Genomic DNA, 12,932 nt, shown 5'->3' with positions numbered 1-12,932 from the left:
GGTCTGGGGGCCTAGACATCACCCCCGCCCCCAACCGCCCCTGCTATTTCGTCCGCATCTTGGCAGAGCCCTGGGCCTTCCTCTTGGCCCCTCGCCTACGGTGAACACAGAACACCCAGGCAGATCCAGTCCTGATCTCCTGGTGAGTAATGACTTCGCTATTTTTTCCCCCGTAAATTAAACCTCATCTTGTGTTGACTCTGCTGAACAAGGAGAATAATGAAGAAGATTAAGATGAGATGGTATTCATTCTCCTCCAACAAAAGCCAATTAATTGTCAGCAGGATTACCGCCCTGAGCCAGGAGCCCCCACCAACTCAGCAGACAGGGTGGGCAGGGCTGGGGGCTGTCTCCTAGTGCTCCAGCAGGGGTCTGCTGGTGATGCAGCAGGAAAACTTTCAGTTAGATGTAAGGAAGAACTGCCTGGATGAGAGAAGGGGCTGAAGCCCAGGAGGGGGTTGTGAAGGGTATGGAATCACCCAGCCAGATGAGGTTTGTAGGACAAGGAGGGAGGCTCCCTGGGAGCATCTGGATCCCTGCACGTACAAGGCATTTGCTCCCTGAGGCCCTGACTCCTCACCCGTCTCCATCGAAGGCCACCTGACACCCTTCCTTGGCATTTCCTCCCTTAGGGTATTGCTCTGTGACCTGTCTCAGCCTCATGGGCTCTATTCTGGGGTTGCCTTTGGTAAATGAACTTATAAAAGCGGTCTCCAGCTTCCTCCCCATCCTGCTTGCCCTCCTCCTTTCCTATCCTCGGAATCGGGGTTAAGAGCATGGATTTGGGGGCACCTGGGTGGCACAGCGGTTAAGCGTCTGCCTTCGGCTCAGGGTGTGATCCCGGCGTTGTGGGATCGAGCCCCACGTCAGGCTCCTCTGCTATGAGCCTGCTTCTTCCTCTCCCACTCCCCCTGCTTGTGTTCCCTCTCTCGCTGGCTGTCTCTCTCTCTGTCTAATAAATACATAAAATCTTTAGAAAAACAAAAAAAATAAAAAATAAATAAAACCCTGTTATCTCAATTAAAAAAAAAAAAAGAGCATGGATTTGGAGATAGAAACACTTGGGTTTCACCTGGCTTTGCCCCTTGTCCTCAGCTGCAAAATTGGACCTGCAACCCCACCTGCCAATCTGTTTTGAGGCTCTGTGGAGCTTAAGCACCCAAGCTTCCAGGCCAGTTCCTGGTACCTGCTGGGTTCTTTGTATAAGACAGGGGGCCAAGTGGGTCAGGCAGACTGCTGCACCGCTGGGACCATTGTGGAGAGGCGGGGAGGGGCGTAGGTGAGGAGACTAACATATGTCAATCTCCTACCCCCTCTACATTATCTCACAGACTCCCCATAGCAGTCCCCGGGAGGAGGCTTCACTTGTCACCCCAATTTATGGAAGAGAAGTCTGAGGTGCCGAGAGGTGGGTCTAGTGGTCAAGGTCACAAACTGTAACCTACAGAGCTGGCTGGGATGGGCCTGGATCCGAGGGGCCCTTGGGCTTGTGCCCCTTCCCAACTCCACATTGCTTCAATGCACTTGAAAGGCATTCAACCCACACTTGCTGAATGAATGAAACATTCCTCACTTGCCATTTCTGGCCCAGTAGGTCCCCGTTTCAGACTCTCTCGCGTCTTGGTAGCTCCCAGAAGTAATGGATTGCGCGTGATTGCAAAATTCTTCTTGGTAATTGTTGGCAACTCACCCGTCTTGCTACTACTATTAAGAAAAATCCACCGTTCCATCCAGATCTCAGGCCTTGCTTCGTTTACTGGGATTGATAAGGTTCTGTTATTTTCTGAGCATGGCAAAAGCATCCCCAAAGTCTGCATTTTCTAGTTCACGGTCTTGCACACCTACCAAGTGTTCACTATGTGCTAGGCATCGGTGCGTGGCTTTTTAATCCTTCCAGCACACCTAGGCACTGTTTTCCTTCCCATGTGAGAGACTGTGGCTCTCACAGAGGACCAGAGAAGGCTGGCTTGCTGGAGGCCACACAGCTGGCATCCACTCCAGGGAGGGAGTCCTGTCCACACCAAACGGCTCTCCCACGTGATAATGACTTTGGTGGCAGATTCCGGTCATGTACAGGGTGGGATTGGTGAAGGGCACGGGTCTCAGGGTCCAGTGAACCCCTGAAGACCTTGTCTGCTGGGAGCCACCGACTGAAGGGGGTGATACCTAGATCGCCAGTTCTGACCCTCCCTGCTGTGTGACCTTGGCCAAGTCACTTAACCAGTCAGCGCCTTAGCTTTCTGGTCTACGAAACAGGGCTGATCATAGTACCTTTGTCATAGGGTTGTTACGAGGATCGAATGAATGAATATTTGTAAAGCACAAAGTAATATTTGTAAAGATCAGGGCCTACACATAGCGAGTACTATATGTGAGTTTGTTAAAAAAGTAAAATGAACAAATCTGGCAGCTTATAGTCCAATAGTAAAAGGGCGATGAGGAAAAGTCCCACTGTATTTTGGGAACCCAGAGAAGAGATGTCTAACTTGGACCTTAATCAGGGAGGGCTTCCTGGAGGAAGCAGTGAGTGGACTCTCAACCTGAGGAGTAATAGGAAGGTAAATCACTTCCCTAACCAGCTCTTAGGTTCCTGTCTCATCAGTTGGAGCTGTGGTGGTAACCGGTCATTTCCTGGGGCTTATTGTTATAATTCACCAATGTGCTAAGCAGCACAGTGTGGTCTGGATTTGAGCAGAAATCTGTGTCCTTAGGGACCTGCGATTGAGGGTGGTGGGCCAAGAGGGTTCTGAATCTTCTCTTAAGACCCTGGGCAGGTGCAGAGAAATCTCTTGTTGTACAGGATGTAGCAAGGCCCTCATGGCCTGCATAAAGACAAAGATGTCTTTGGGAAAAAAAAAAAAAGGAAAAAAAAAAAAGGAAAGGAGAGGCAGGCAGGGAAATGATTTTCTCAGCTGGCATTTCTCAGGGAATTAAATCTTGTTTTTCGTCACCACTGAGTGGAATAATACAATATATTAAAGCAGAAGCCCCCCTCCTATTTATTGCTGTGACTTTGACCTAACAGTCTTGGGCTGCATTTGGAATCAGATGGTCCCGGGGAGGGAGAGGGGAGGGAGGCATTGGCCCCCTGGATCAATTACTCTGCTCTCCGACACCGGAAAAATGAATTATTCCCCCCAAAGCAGGCTCCTCATCCGATGAATTCTGCACTGCAGAGCTGGTGGAGTTATACCAAATTGAATTTGGTCTTTGAGAGACATTTAAAACCAGGTGGAGTATGCATGTTGGTGGGGAGTGTCTGACAACCTCGGGAGCCTCTCTTGCCTGGCTGGGGAAGTCCGCTGCTCACAGTCCTCTGGGGTGGGGGTCAGAGGCAGCCTTCCCACCTGCCCAAGGGGCCACCTGCATTCTGCAGGGGTGAGACATTTTGTTCCCAGCCCGAGGCTCAGAGATGTGAGGTCGCTTGCCTAATGCCACACAGTGAAGTAATAACTATGGCAGCCTGTTATTTTTTGTCCCTCCCTCTCTGGGCCGAGCTGAAAATGGCCTCAGATCCCTTCCCCTGCCCGCCCCCACCCCCCACCAAACTTCATGCGGAATAAGTTGGGATTGAGAGCTTTTCACTCTGAGGTACTGGTTCTGCCCATGCATAGCTGTGTGACCTGCGACGAGTAGCTCAATCTCTCTGGGCATCAGTTTCCCCATCCAAAAAATAGGTTTACTAAAATCCTTGTACTGGCCGCCACTCCATCAGCTGCAAATGACAGAAACACAATTCGAAGTGGTTTAATGAAAAAGCAAATTTGGGGCTCACGTAACAGAAAAGCCCAGTGTAGGTTTCTCTCAGGTTTAGCTGGATCCAGAGGCTCCAATGGCATCTTCAGAATTTGGGTTTTTTCTTTGTCTCTTGGCTCCGTGCGGCTTCATCCCAGGCAGGCTTACTCCGGAAGGGGCCTGGCACCCCCAGCATTAAGTCCAGTGGGTTTATGCGTCCGTCTCTGAGCCTGTTATGGCCCTTTCATGGGGAAGGCCTGGTGTGGAGTCACCCAGTGAGGACCACAGGCTGAAAGAAGGGGGCAGACGCTGTGGGGCTTGAAGAAGGGGGGCTGGGTGCCAGGATGGGGCCCCGCCCCTCCCAGGCCCCAGGCGAGAATGAGTGGGTGATTGGCATAGCGCTGGGCATAGGGCAAGCATTCAGCCAACCACGGCCCTGCTCCCCCAGCCCACCCCCAGGCCAGATCCCAGCCTTGGCCCTCTGCCTGGCCAGGGGTCCCTAGGGAGGGGGGTTTCCTCATACCACACAGCCCAGGAGCTGCAGAGGTTGCACTTTCACTAATGATGTGGGGAAGAGAGGAAAAAACTAGCCCAAGATGGAGGTATTTTAGCTGAAAAACCCTCCCCCTGGATTTGAGCAGGTTTTTCAGGGCTAATGAGCTGGGGCCGAGGGAGTCGCTGGGGAGGGGCCTGAGGCTGGGGCTCTGCAGGGGCTGGAGGCCTGGCCAGGGAGAGAGGAGTAGGGGCAGAGGGGTCTCTGTGCCCCTGAGCTGAGAGCTGCTCAGCTCACAGTGGCACTGCCAACTCTCCAGGGGTACCTGTGCCCATGCCCCATGGCCGTCTGATCCCCCTCATGCAGGAACTATCTCCAAAGGCCAAGACAATTTCGCCAGGCTTGATTATCTCTAGGCTGTATTGTGAAAGCCCTGAATATCTGTTTCATTTTCCCCAAATATAAAGGCATGTTATAATATTGCGGTTGCCTTTTTATGTTACAAGCCCTGTCTCCCACCCCATGCCAAGAGATTCTGATGAACTCTACTGTATCGATTAGATATGTGCCCCAGGGATCGAGGAAGGAGGAGGAATAGTATGGAGAAGAGGAGCGTCTTGTTTCCTACTCATCATGGAGTGCCGGCACATTTTGTCTTAGGGGTTTTCACTCAAGACACCCCCTATTCTGCACCTTTCCAGGTACAGATGAGGAAACTGAGGCCGTGTTGCAGGAGGGAATGAACACGCCTCTCCTGAGAGTCAGCAACCTCGGTTCTGGGATCAGGTGTGTGTGGAAAGGGAGGTTGCATCCCACACCGTTGTCCTCTGGGTGGAGGAGAACCCAGGCTGAGGAGGGGCATGCAGGCATCGGGAAGGCTCTGGAGCCAGAAAGGAAATGAGGTAAGAAGAGGGAACAGCTGGCAGACACCTGGCTTCTGGGGGTGTGGGGTCTTCGGTTGCCTGATCTGACCGCCTGGCCCCTGCCCACTGGGGACATGGGACCCCAGGAGCCAGAGGAAGAGGTGATGACAACACAGAGCAGCGAACCTGGAGTCGGGTTCTGAGAGGCAGCAGAGTGCCGAGGGTGCAGAGTGACCAGCTCCATCTCTTGCTGGTTCTGTGACCCTGAGGAAGACTCCAGACCTCTCTGATCTTGTTTTCTCCTGTCAAATAGGGAGAAAGATTGGGCCTACCTTGTTAGGTGGTCATGGGAATGAACTTGGATGGTGTATAAAGCACAGTGCCACCCCTGGGACAGTTAGGGCTCAAAACAAATATTCGATTTCACGAGGATTATATGGACCTCTAGGACATAAAGGCCAATCCAGGGCTCTGGAAGAGGGGCCAGGGCAAGAGGCCCTATGAAGGACGGGGGGGTGGGGTGGGGGCATCCAAGGCTGCTTCCTGTGGTCCACAGGGGTTTGTGCAAGGGGCAACAGAGGTGGTGTGGGAGATGGGAGCTTATGGACCCGTGGAGGGGTGGGGGCACCTGGGGCAGTGTGGAGGCTAGGTCTGCGGGAGTTCAGAAGTGCTCTGCCTCCAAGAAGGCTTTCCAGAATCCCTTCAGTCTCCTCTGCCTGCCCCCACTTCCCAGCCATCAGCCTGGAGTAGTGGGCGTGTTTGGAGAAAGTGTAGGCAGCACCTGGGTTCATAATGTGTCTCTACTCCTAGTGAGTTGGGTGGACTTGGGCAAGTTATTTACCTCTCAGAATCTCAATAACATTTTTTTTAAATGGACATCATGATGCCTACTCCACAGAGTTAAGTTTGTTCTGTGTAAAGCACTGGGCACACTCCAGGTGCTCATTAAGGACTGGTACTGATCTGGTTTTGATGTGTGCAGGGAGGGGGATCAAGTCCCCTCCAGCACATAGTGGAGTGGTGAGGCCCCCCAGCAAGGCGGCCTTGTTGGGCACAGTTGCCCCTAAAGACTGTGGCTGAGGGGACAGAGTGCAGAGGCTCGGATGAGAAATGCTGGAAAGGACAGTAGAGGAGTTGCCTGGGGAGGTGGTGCTTTAGCCTTGCCAAGCCCAGGTGTGCCCTGCCTTGAAAGCACCGATTGCAGGTGTGTGTGCGTGTGGGGGGGGGGCAATACACACACCCATCTGCCTTCTTACGTCTGGCCTGAATTCCCACGGCTTCAGTTCAGGCTCCATGTTTTCCCTGAGAGGGTACTAGCCCTCCTTGTCTTCTGCCAACTGCCCTATCCCCCTGAGTCAAGTGGCCTGGGGCATGAAGACAGGGAGAATGGGACTCCCGAGTCCAGAGTTCAAGTCCACATACTGCTGCTTTTTCCCAGTGGCCTTAGGCAAGTTACTGTACTTCTCTAAACCTCAGCTACCTTCCCTATAAAATAGGATAATAGTACTTACTACATGGAACTGTTGCCGGAACCAATGAGGTGGGTGGTTGAGAAACTGCTTTATGAACTGTTAATGTTCTGCAAATAAGGTTCAGCTGGAAGAATTTTCTCTTATAAAACCCTCCCTTGGAGACACTGTTTTATTGAGATTCTGGGCTGCAGCCTCATGTCTCCCCTGCCCCCCAATTTCTAATGTCTTCAGGAGGATGTTCACCCTGTCTATTGGCCTTGGGGTAGACTGGAGCTCTAGGCCTGATGTGACGCAGAGTGGATTTCTGGAACCACACACTGTGTGCTGGTTCCAGTATTTCAGGGAGAAGCTGGCTTTGTAGAAGGCACAAGTGGCCAGTTGGGGTATAATTGCATGGTCTGCCTGTCCCCTCACTTTCAGACCAACTTCTGATCAAGTGGAACTAGGGTTGAGGGAAGGAGGGGGCACAGGTGATTGCCCCCACTTTAAAGTCCAGCTAGCAAAAGTCCAGGGAAAACCAGAACCCAAAAGGAGGGCAGGGATCAACCAGAATGACACAAACCTCAGACAAATGCTGGAGCCCAGCATCTGGACTATTGCTTGGCTGAAGCTGGAGATTTTCTGTGTCGATACGGGCTGGAGGTCAGGGTACTCTTCCTTTGGATGCCTCTGCCCCCCTGTCCTCAGTTTAATCACTTTGGGGTATTGGGAGGCAGAACCTTAGGAGGGCATTTGGGCCTTTGTCATCCAGTTCACCAGCAGTGGCTGCCTTGCGGGGTGTGTGTGTGTGTGTGTGTGTGTGTGTGTGTATGAGAGAGAGACAGAGAGAGAGACACCCAGAGAGAGAGAGAGAGAGAGAGAGAGAGAGAGAGAGAGAGAGAGAGAGATTTTCAGAGCTAGCCAACCAGGCTAGGGAGCAGGAGATAATTCATCTGGAACTAAGAGCAAGCAATAGGTGTGGTTCAGCACCACGGACAGCACCCCTGCCACAACCAAAGATGGGCGCATCCAGGAGTGGAAATCCTGAATGGGAGATTCGACATTCAGGGTAGCACAGGGTCGGCAGGGTAGCACAGCCTAAGGGAAGGAGAGGGGGAAGCACAAGGATTAATGGGCATTCATATAAGCCAGCACCAGTGCTGGACACCTTAATACATTATCCAACTTGGCCTTATCTTCATTCTCATTTTACAGCTGAGAAAACTGAGTCTCAGCAAGGTTAAACAAGTTGTCCCAGGTCACACAGCTAGTTAGTAGTAGAGCATGGACCTCGATTGAAGTTTGTCTGGCTCTGGAATCTCTTACTGTGACTCTGGTCAGACAGCAGAGGCACAGCCTCTGCACACTTGTGGTAAAAATGACCCCAAAGCTGTTGGGCTTATAGCTGAGAGGCTGGGTCTGTATTTATCTGTGTGGCTTTGTGAGTGCCTCTGGATGTGCATGAGGGTGTATTCAGTGGAGTATGACTGTTTACAGGAGGCTGCAACAGTCCCCGGGGGAGCTAGAAGATGAGAGTTGGTGTCATATCTCAGAGACCCTCCCTCCTCTTGGAAGGAGACCTAGAATTCACTGTTGGCTTCTTTTTTTTTTTTTTTAAAGCACTTAAAGAACAGACCAGAACTGATAGCTAAATTAAACCTGCTGAGAGCGCCTGTTTAATTGAAAATGCCATCTGTAATTTAAATGTCAGAATCGGGATGGTTATTATAGCCGCCTTGAAGACTGGAGCTCATTTCACAGTTTCAAAACAGACCAAGAAAAGCAGCAAATGGACCATGGCCTGCAGTGTCGTGGAGCGATTAATAACTTCTCTGGTCCCGCTGAGCTCCGGCTCCCACCTCAGCCCCCACAGAGGGAGTCTGGCTGGGAGCTAGGAGCTGGGAGCTTGGGACTTGGGCTCCAGGACTCAGCCTCCTGCCTTCCCCATGCCACATCTCTGCTCCAGCCTCCACTCACCTGCAGGGCACACTTTCCAAAGTGTAAGTCTCATCCTGTCCCTCTTCAGGGTCTTCCAGGCATTTCTAGAATGAAATCCCAATTTTTTAGCCCGGCATTCAAGGCACTGCCCACCTCTCCAGCTTCAGCTCCTGCCATGGCCTGCTATAGACATCCTTGGTGCCTCCAGGCCTTTGCACAGGCTGGGTCCTCTGCCTGTAAACCCATTGCTTCTCTTGTCTACCTGGTAAGCACCATTTATCATTCATGACTCAGCCCTAGTGTTGCCACCACTGGGAAGCCTTCCCTGACTGCTCCCTGACTGATGGCAAGGTTAAGGGCTTCCTTCTTGGTCTCCCATGGCCCCTTTGCTCACCTCCATAACTGATTTATCACAGGGCTGTCTTTTCCCCCATTCTCCTTATACTATGAGCCCCTCAAGGACAGAGATGGTGCCTCATTCATCTTGAGGCCTCGTGCCCTGCCCTGAACAATCACAATAGCTAACATTTATTGAGGTCCTACTATATGTCAAGCACTGCCATCAATCCCATTTTAAAGATGGGAAAATCGAAGCATGGAGAGTAACTTGTTATAGCCAGATGGCTACTAGTGGCAGAGCTGGGATTGGAGACAGTCTGCCTCCAGAGGCCAGGTTCTTAGCCACTATGCTATAGTCCTTCATGCTAGGCCCTCAGTTTAGTGACTGTTTATTCATTGATCAGATAAAGAGCTCACCAGGTGTGTTCCAGTTTCTACTTGGGGATGAGCTGCCATAACAAAACAATTGGGCATAAACTCCAAAGGGATTTAAGCCAGCCCCTTCCTGTGATGACTTTCCTGTTCTTGGATTCAGGTCTTGGCACTTCTTCCTTGCATGAGGGGCCTGCAGGAGGGGGTCACCTGCCCAAGGCCCCCGTGGCTTTAAAGCAGAGGACCTTGTTCCCTCTCCCATCCTTCCATAGGCAACTCTCTGCCTGCCCACACTCTGCCTATGATCCCCCAGTTTGTACTTAATGAAGCAGTGGGGTGCAGTGGGACAACCAGGGCTGGTGTCCCAGTTTTCTACTTACAGCCACGGGACCATGGCAGGACATTTCCCCTTTCGGATCTCACCATCTTCATCTTTGAAATGGGGTCATAGTAGTATCTGACTCAGAGTGTTGAGGATTAGATGAAAGCATGGAGGTGTACTGTTTAGCAGAGGCACACAGTGAAGGTCATTCATTCGTTCTTTCCTTCTTAGCCCACGTCCAGGGGGAGCAGACTGTGCCTGCTCCGTGTTCCTGGGCCCCCAATCACCAGTTTCAAGACATTTAAACTGCTTAGTGCAAGGAGATTCTCTCAGATCACATGCTTGTTCTGAGACTGGTGTTACACCCATCATGCTCTCAGCATGGCCCCCGTCTCCTGACCCCTTCCGCCCACACCCCATCTTCATGTTCTGTCTGCCCTCTGCCCTGCTCCGTATCCCAACGTTCTCTTCCCTGGGGTTGTCATGCAGCCAACTACTTCCTCAGCCAAGAGAAAAACAGAGAAACTCACTCGTAATTAGATGGGTTTCCGTCTCTCCAGGTCTTCACTTCTTGCATGTTCTTGACTTGTTAGAGGAAATCGTATATCGACATTGGTATTGATTTGCATAATTCAGTTATAATTAGGAGAAAGATTTGCCAGAGTGGCAGGCAGCGGGGCTGGTGCTGCTGTATCCGCTGACCTTGGGGAAAACTCGGAACTGGGCCTTTTACCCTCACCAAGTTCGTGGCTCCCATTCTCTGCAGAGCCCCGTAGGCACTTGTCCCCTGAAATTTACTTTTCTGTGAGGTTTCAAGGTGATAGGAGAGCCCTCTTACCCCCAAAGTGTCTCCTTGCCTGGCCCAGCATCTGGAATTCTGACCATGAAGGCCATGCCATGGGGGCCTGCTGGGGATGTCGGAAGACATTACACCAGCCAGGAGGACAGGGTCCAGTTTGCTTATGATGTTCACCATCTGGAAGGAGGGAGAGGACCTCAGGGTAGTGTCATTTTGACAGTGGGAGGAAAGGAAAGCAAAACCAAGCAGTGCTTGAAGCAGGAGACTAGAAATTAGCGTGACCCAGTGAATTATATCGCTGCTGTGATGAAAAGTGGTGGTGCGTCCTTGGAAAGATTAGGAAGATAACGAGGCAGAGAAATAGATGAAAACGCACAGCCATGCCTGTTCTGTTCTGTCATCATTCCTTCATGCCTTCATTTATTCATCTATTCATTCACAAATATTTATTGAGGGGTTAGTATGTACCAGGCAAATAGTCAAGAATCAGGTGTTGACACTGGGAAAACAGAGGTGATCTCTTATCACTGTAACTGGTGAATTTTGTTCTTACCCACTCCAGCCCAAGAGGGTGGGTTTGGCTCCAGGATCTGGGGCCTGGGGGAGCTAGTACCCGGGAGACTATATGATACTTACTTGGAATTGTGCCTCTATTTCCCCCTGAGCTGGCTCTGTTACAGCATGGGGGTGGGATGGGGGTGGGGAGAGGGGCTTCACGGGAAGCAAGAAGTTTCTCTCCATACCCAACCCCTGCCCCCACTCGTGCCCCGATTTGACCCCTCCTACTCCCACACAGCCCCTGCAGAGTGGCCGTCACCAGAAGCCATAGCCAATTTCCCCAGGGAGCAATCTCCAGGCCACTGATTTACTCGTTAGCTGTCACCACGGGCACTGAATAATAAGGCTCTTTCCGCGGAAAGGATATTAGAGGCTGAGATGGGAAGGGCTAGGGCAGTGTGATATTTATTTCCCCAGCATTTGCTGCTATGATTCACAGGGCTGTCTCTAACCTGCTCTCACACAGCACCACATGCCCATCCTTGGGTCCCAAGGTACTTTCCCAGTGTACCGGGGTGGGGGGTGCTGGCCTGGTGATCCGTTCCAGAGCCCAACCCATGATTTAGGCTGCTTGTCGTGCATGTGCATGGGCTGAGAAGGGGAAGCTACCTTCCTTCGTTTGGAGAGGTCTCTATGATTCATTCATTCACTCATCTGGCACACATTATCAAACATCTGCCGTTTCCTGCTGTGCACTGGGCTGGAGGCCGTGCATGCAAGGGGTGAACCAGCCAAGCCCGGCCCCTGTCCTGGGGAGCCATCTCTCTGCCACCACTTAGAAGGTGAGACTGCACCCAGAGCTGGTGGGGACCTGGAGTTGATGACTCCTACATTCTCTGTCCTGCCTGTCCCCCGCAACCCCACTCCATGCCATCTCAGCCTGGAAGATATTCAATCCCTAGATGCTTGGGTGATATTTCCCAACTTTGTGAGGGGACTCCCATGCTTTCCTTGGGTAGGGAAAGGAAACCTTTACTTTATCAGCACTGACCTTTGTCAAGCCCTTCCTGGTGGTGACAGCGACTTACCTTATCTCGTTTAATCTGCACTCACAGATGAGGAAACTTGCCAAGGGTCGAGCAGTGGTGTGTGGGGGGCCGATCACACTCATGTGCATCTCTTCCCATCCTGGTCTTCGGGGGAGGTCAGGTTGGTTATTTGCAATTGGCCCTGATTCACACCATGGACGTTGGCAGATGCTACAAATCAGGGCTTTCCCCCCTCAGAGGGTGGGTTGGTGACCATTCACAGCACCTAAGTGCTTTGACGGGTATTGTCTTCTGAAGCAGCAGCAAAACATGGGGGCATAGTGGAGCCGCCAAGGATGTCCTTCTTGCCTGTAAGTAGCTGCTTCATCTGGGGAGAACTGAGGAAGAAAAGAACGAATTCCCATGGAGGAGTCAGGAGTTTTCAGCCTCTGTTTGGCCACTTTTCAACATCACAGGCCATTTTGGGAATCAGACGTGGTTCCTGCTGCCCTCCCCTCCCACGCCCAGGCTAATGATGGAATTAAGACCTTGCGGGCTAATTGCGGTCTCATCAAGGTTAACTGGTGCTTTTATTGGCATGAGTGATAGCTTTTTGTCGTGCTCTGAGGACTAGGCAGGAATCTGGCCATTGAGGGTGCACCGAGGCCCTCCGCCCAGGTAAACACAGACGTGTCCTCTAGAATACCCCTTTTGTATGGCTGGATTTCCCCCTCATCCTTTTTTTTTTTTTTTTAAAGATTTTATTTATTTATTCAACAGAGATAGAGACAGCCAGCGAGAGAGGGAACACAAGCAGGGGGAGTGGGAGAGGAAGAAGCAGGCTCATAGCGGAGGAGCCTGATGTGGGGCTCGATCCTACAACGCCGGGATCACGCCCTGAGCCGAAGGCAGACGCTCAACCGCTGTGCCACCCAGGCGCCCCGCCCCCCCCTCATCCTTTTGATCTCAGCTTCAGTGTTGGCTCCTCAAGGAGACCCTGACCATCCTAGCTACAGTATGTTTCTCTGCCCCCGCACACTTCTCTTTTACTTTATTTTCTGCTTACTTATTTCTTGTTTCTTTTACTAGAAGGA

The sequence above is a fragment of the Ursus arctos genome, unplaced genomic scaffold, assembly GCF_023065955.2.
Source record: "Ursus arctos isolate Adak ecotype North America unplaced genomic scaffold, UrsArc2.0 scaffold_32, whole genome shotgun sequence".
NCBI lineage: Eukaryota > Metazoa > Chordata > Mammalia > Carnivora > Ursidae > Ursus > Ursus arctos.
This window is presented reverse-complemented; position numbering follows the sequence as displayed.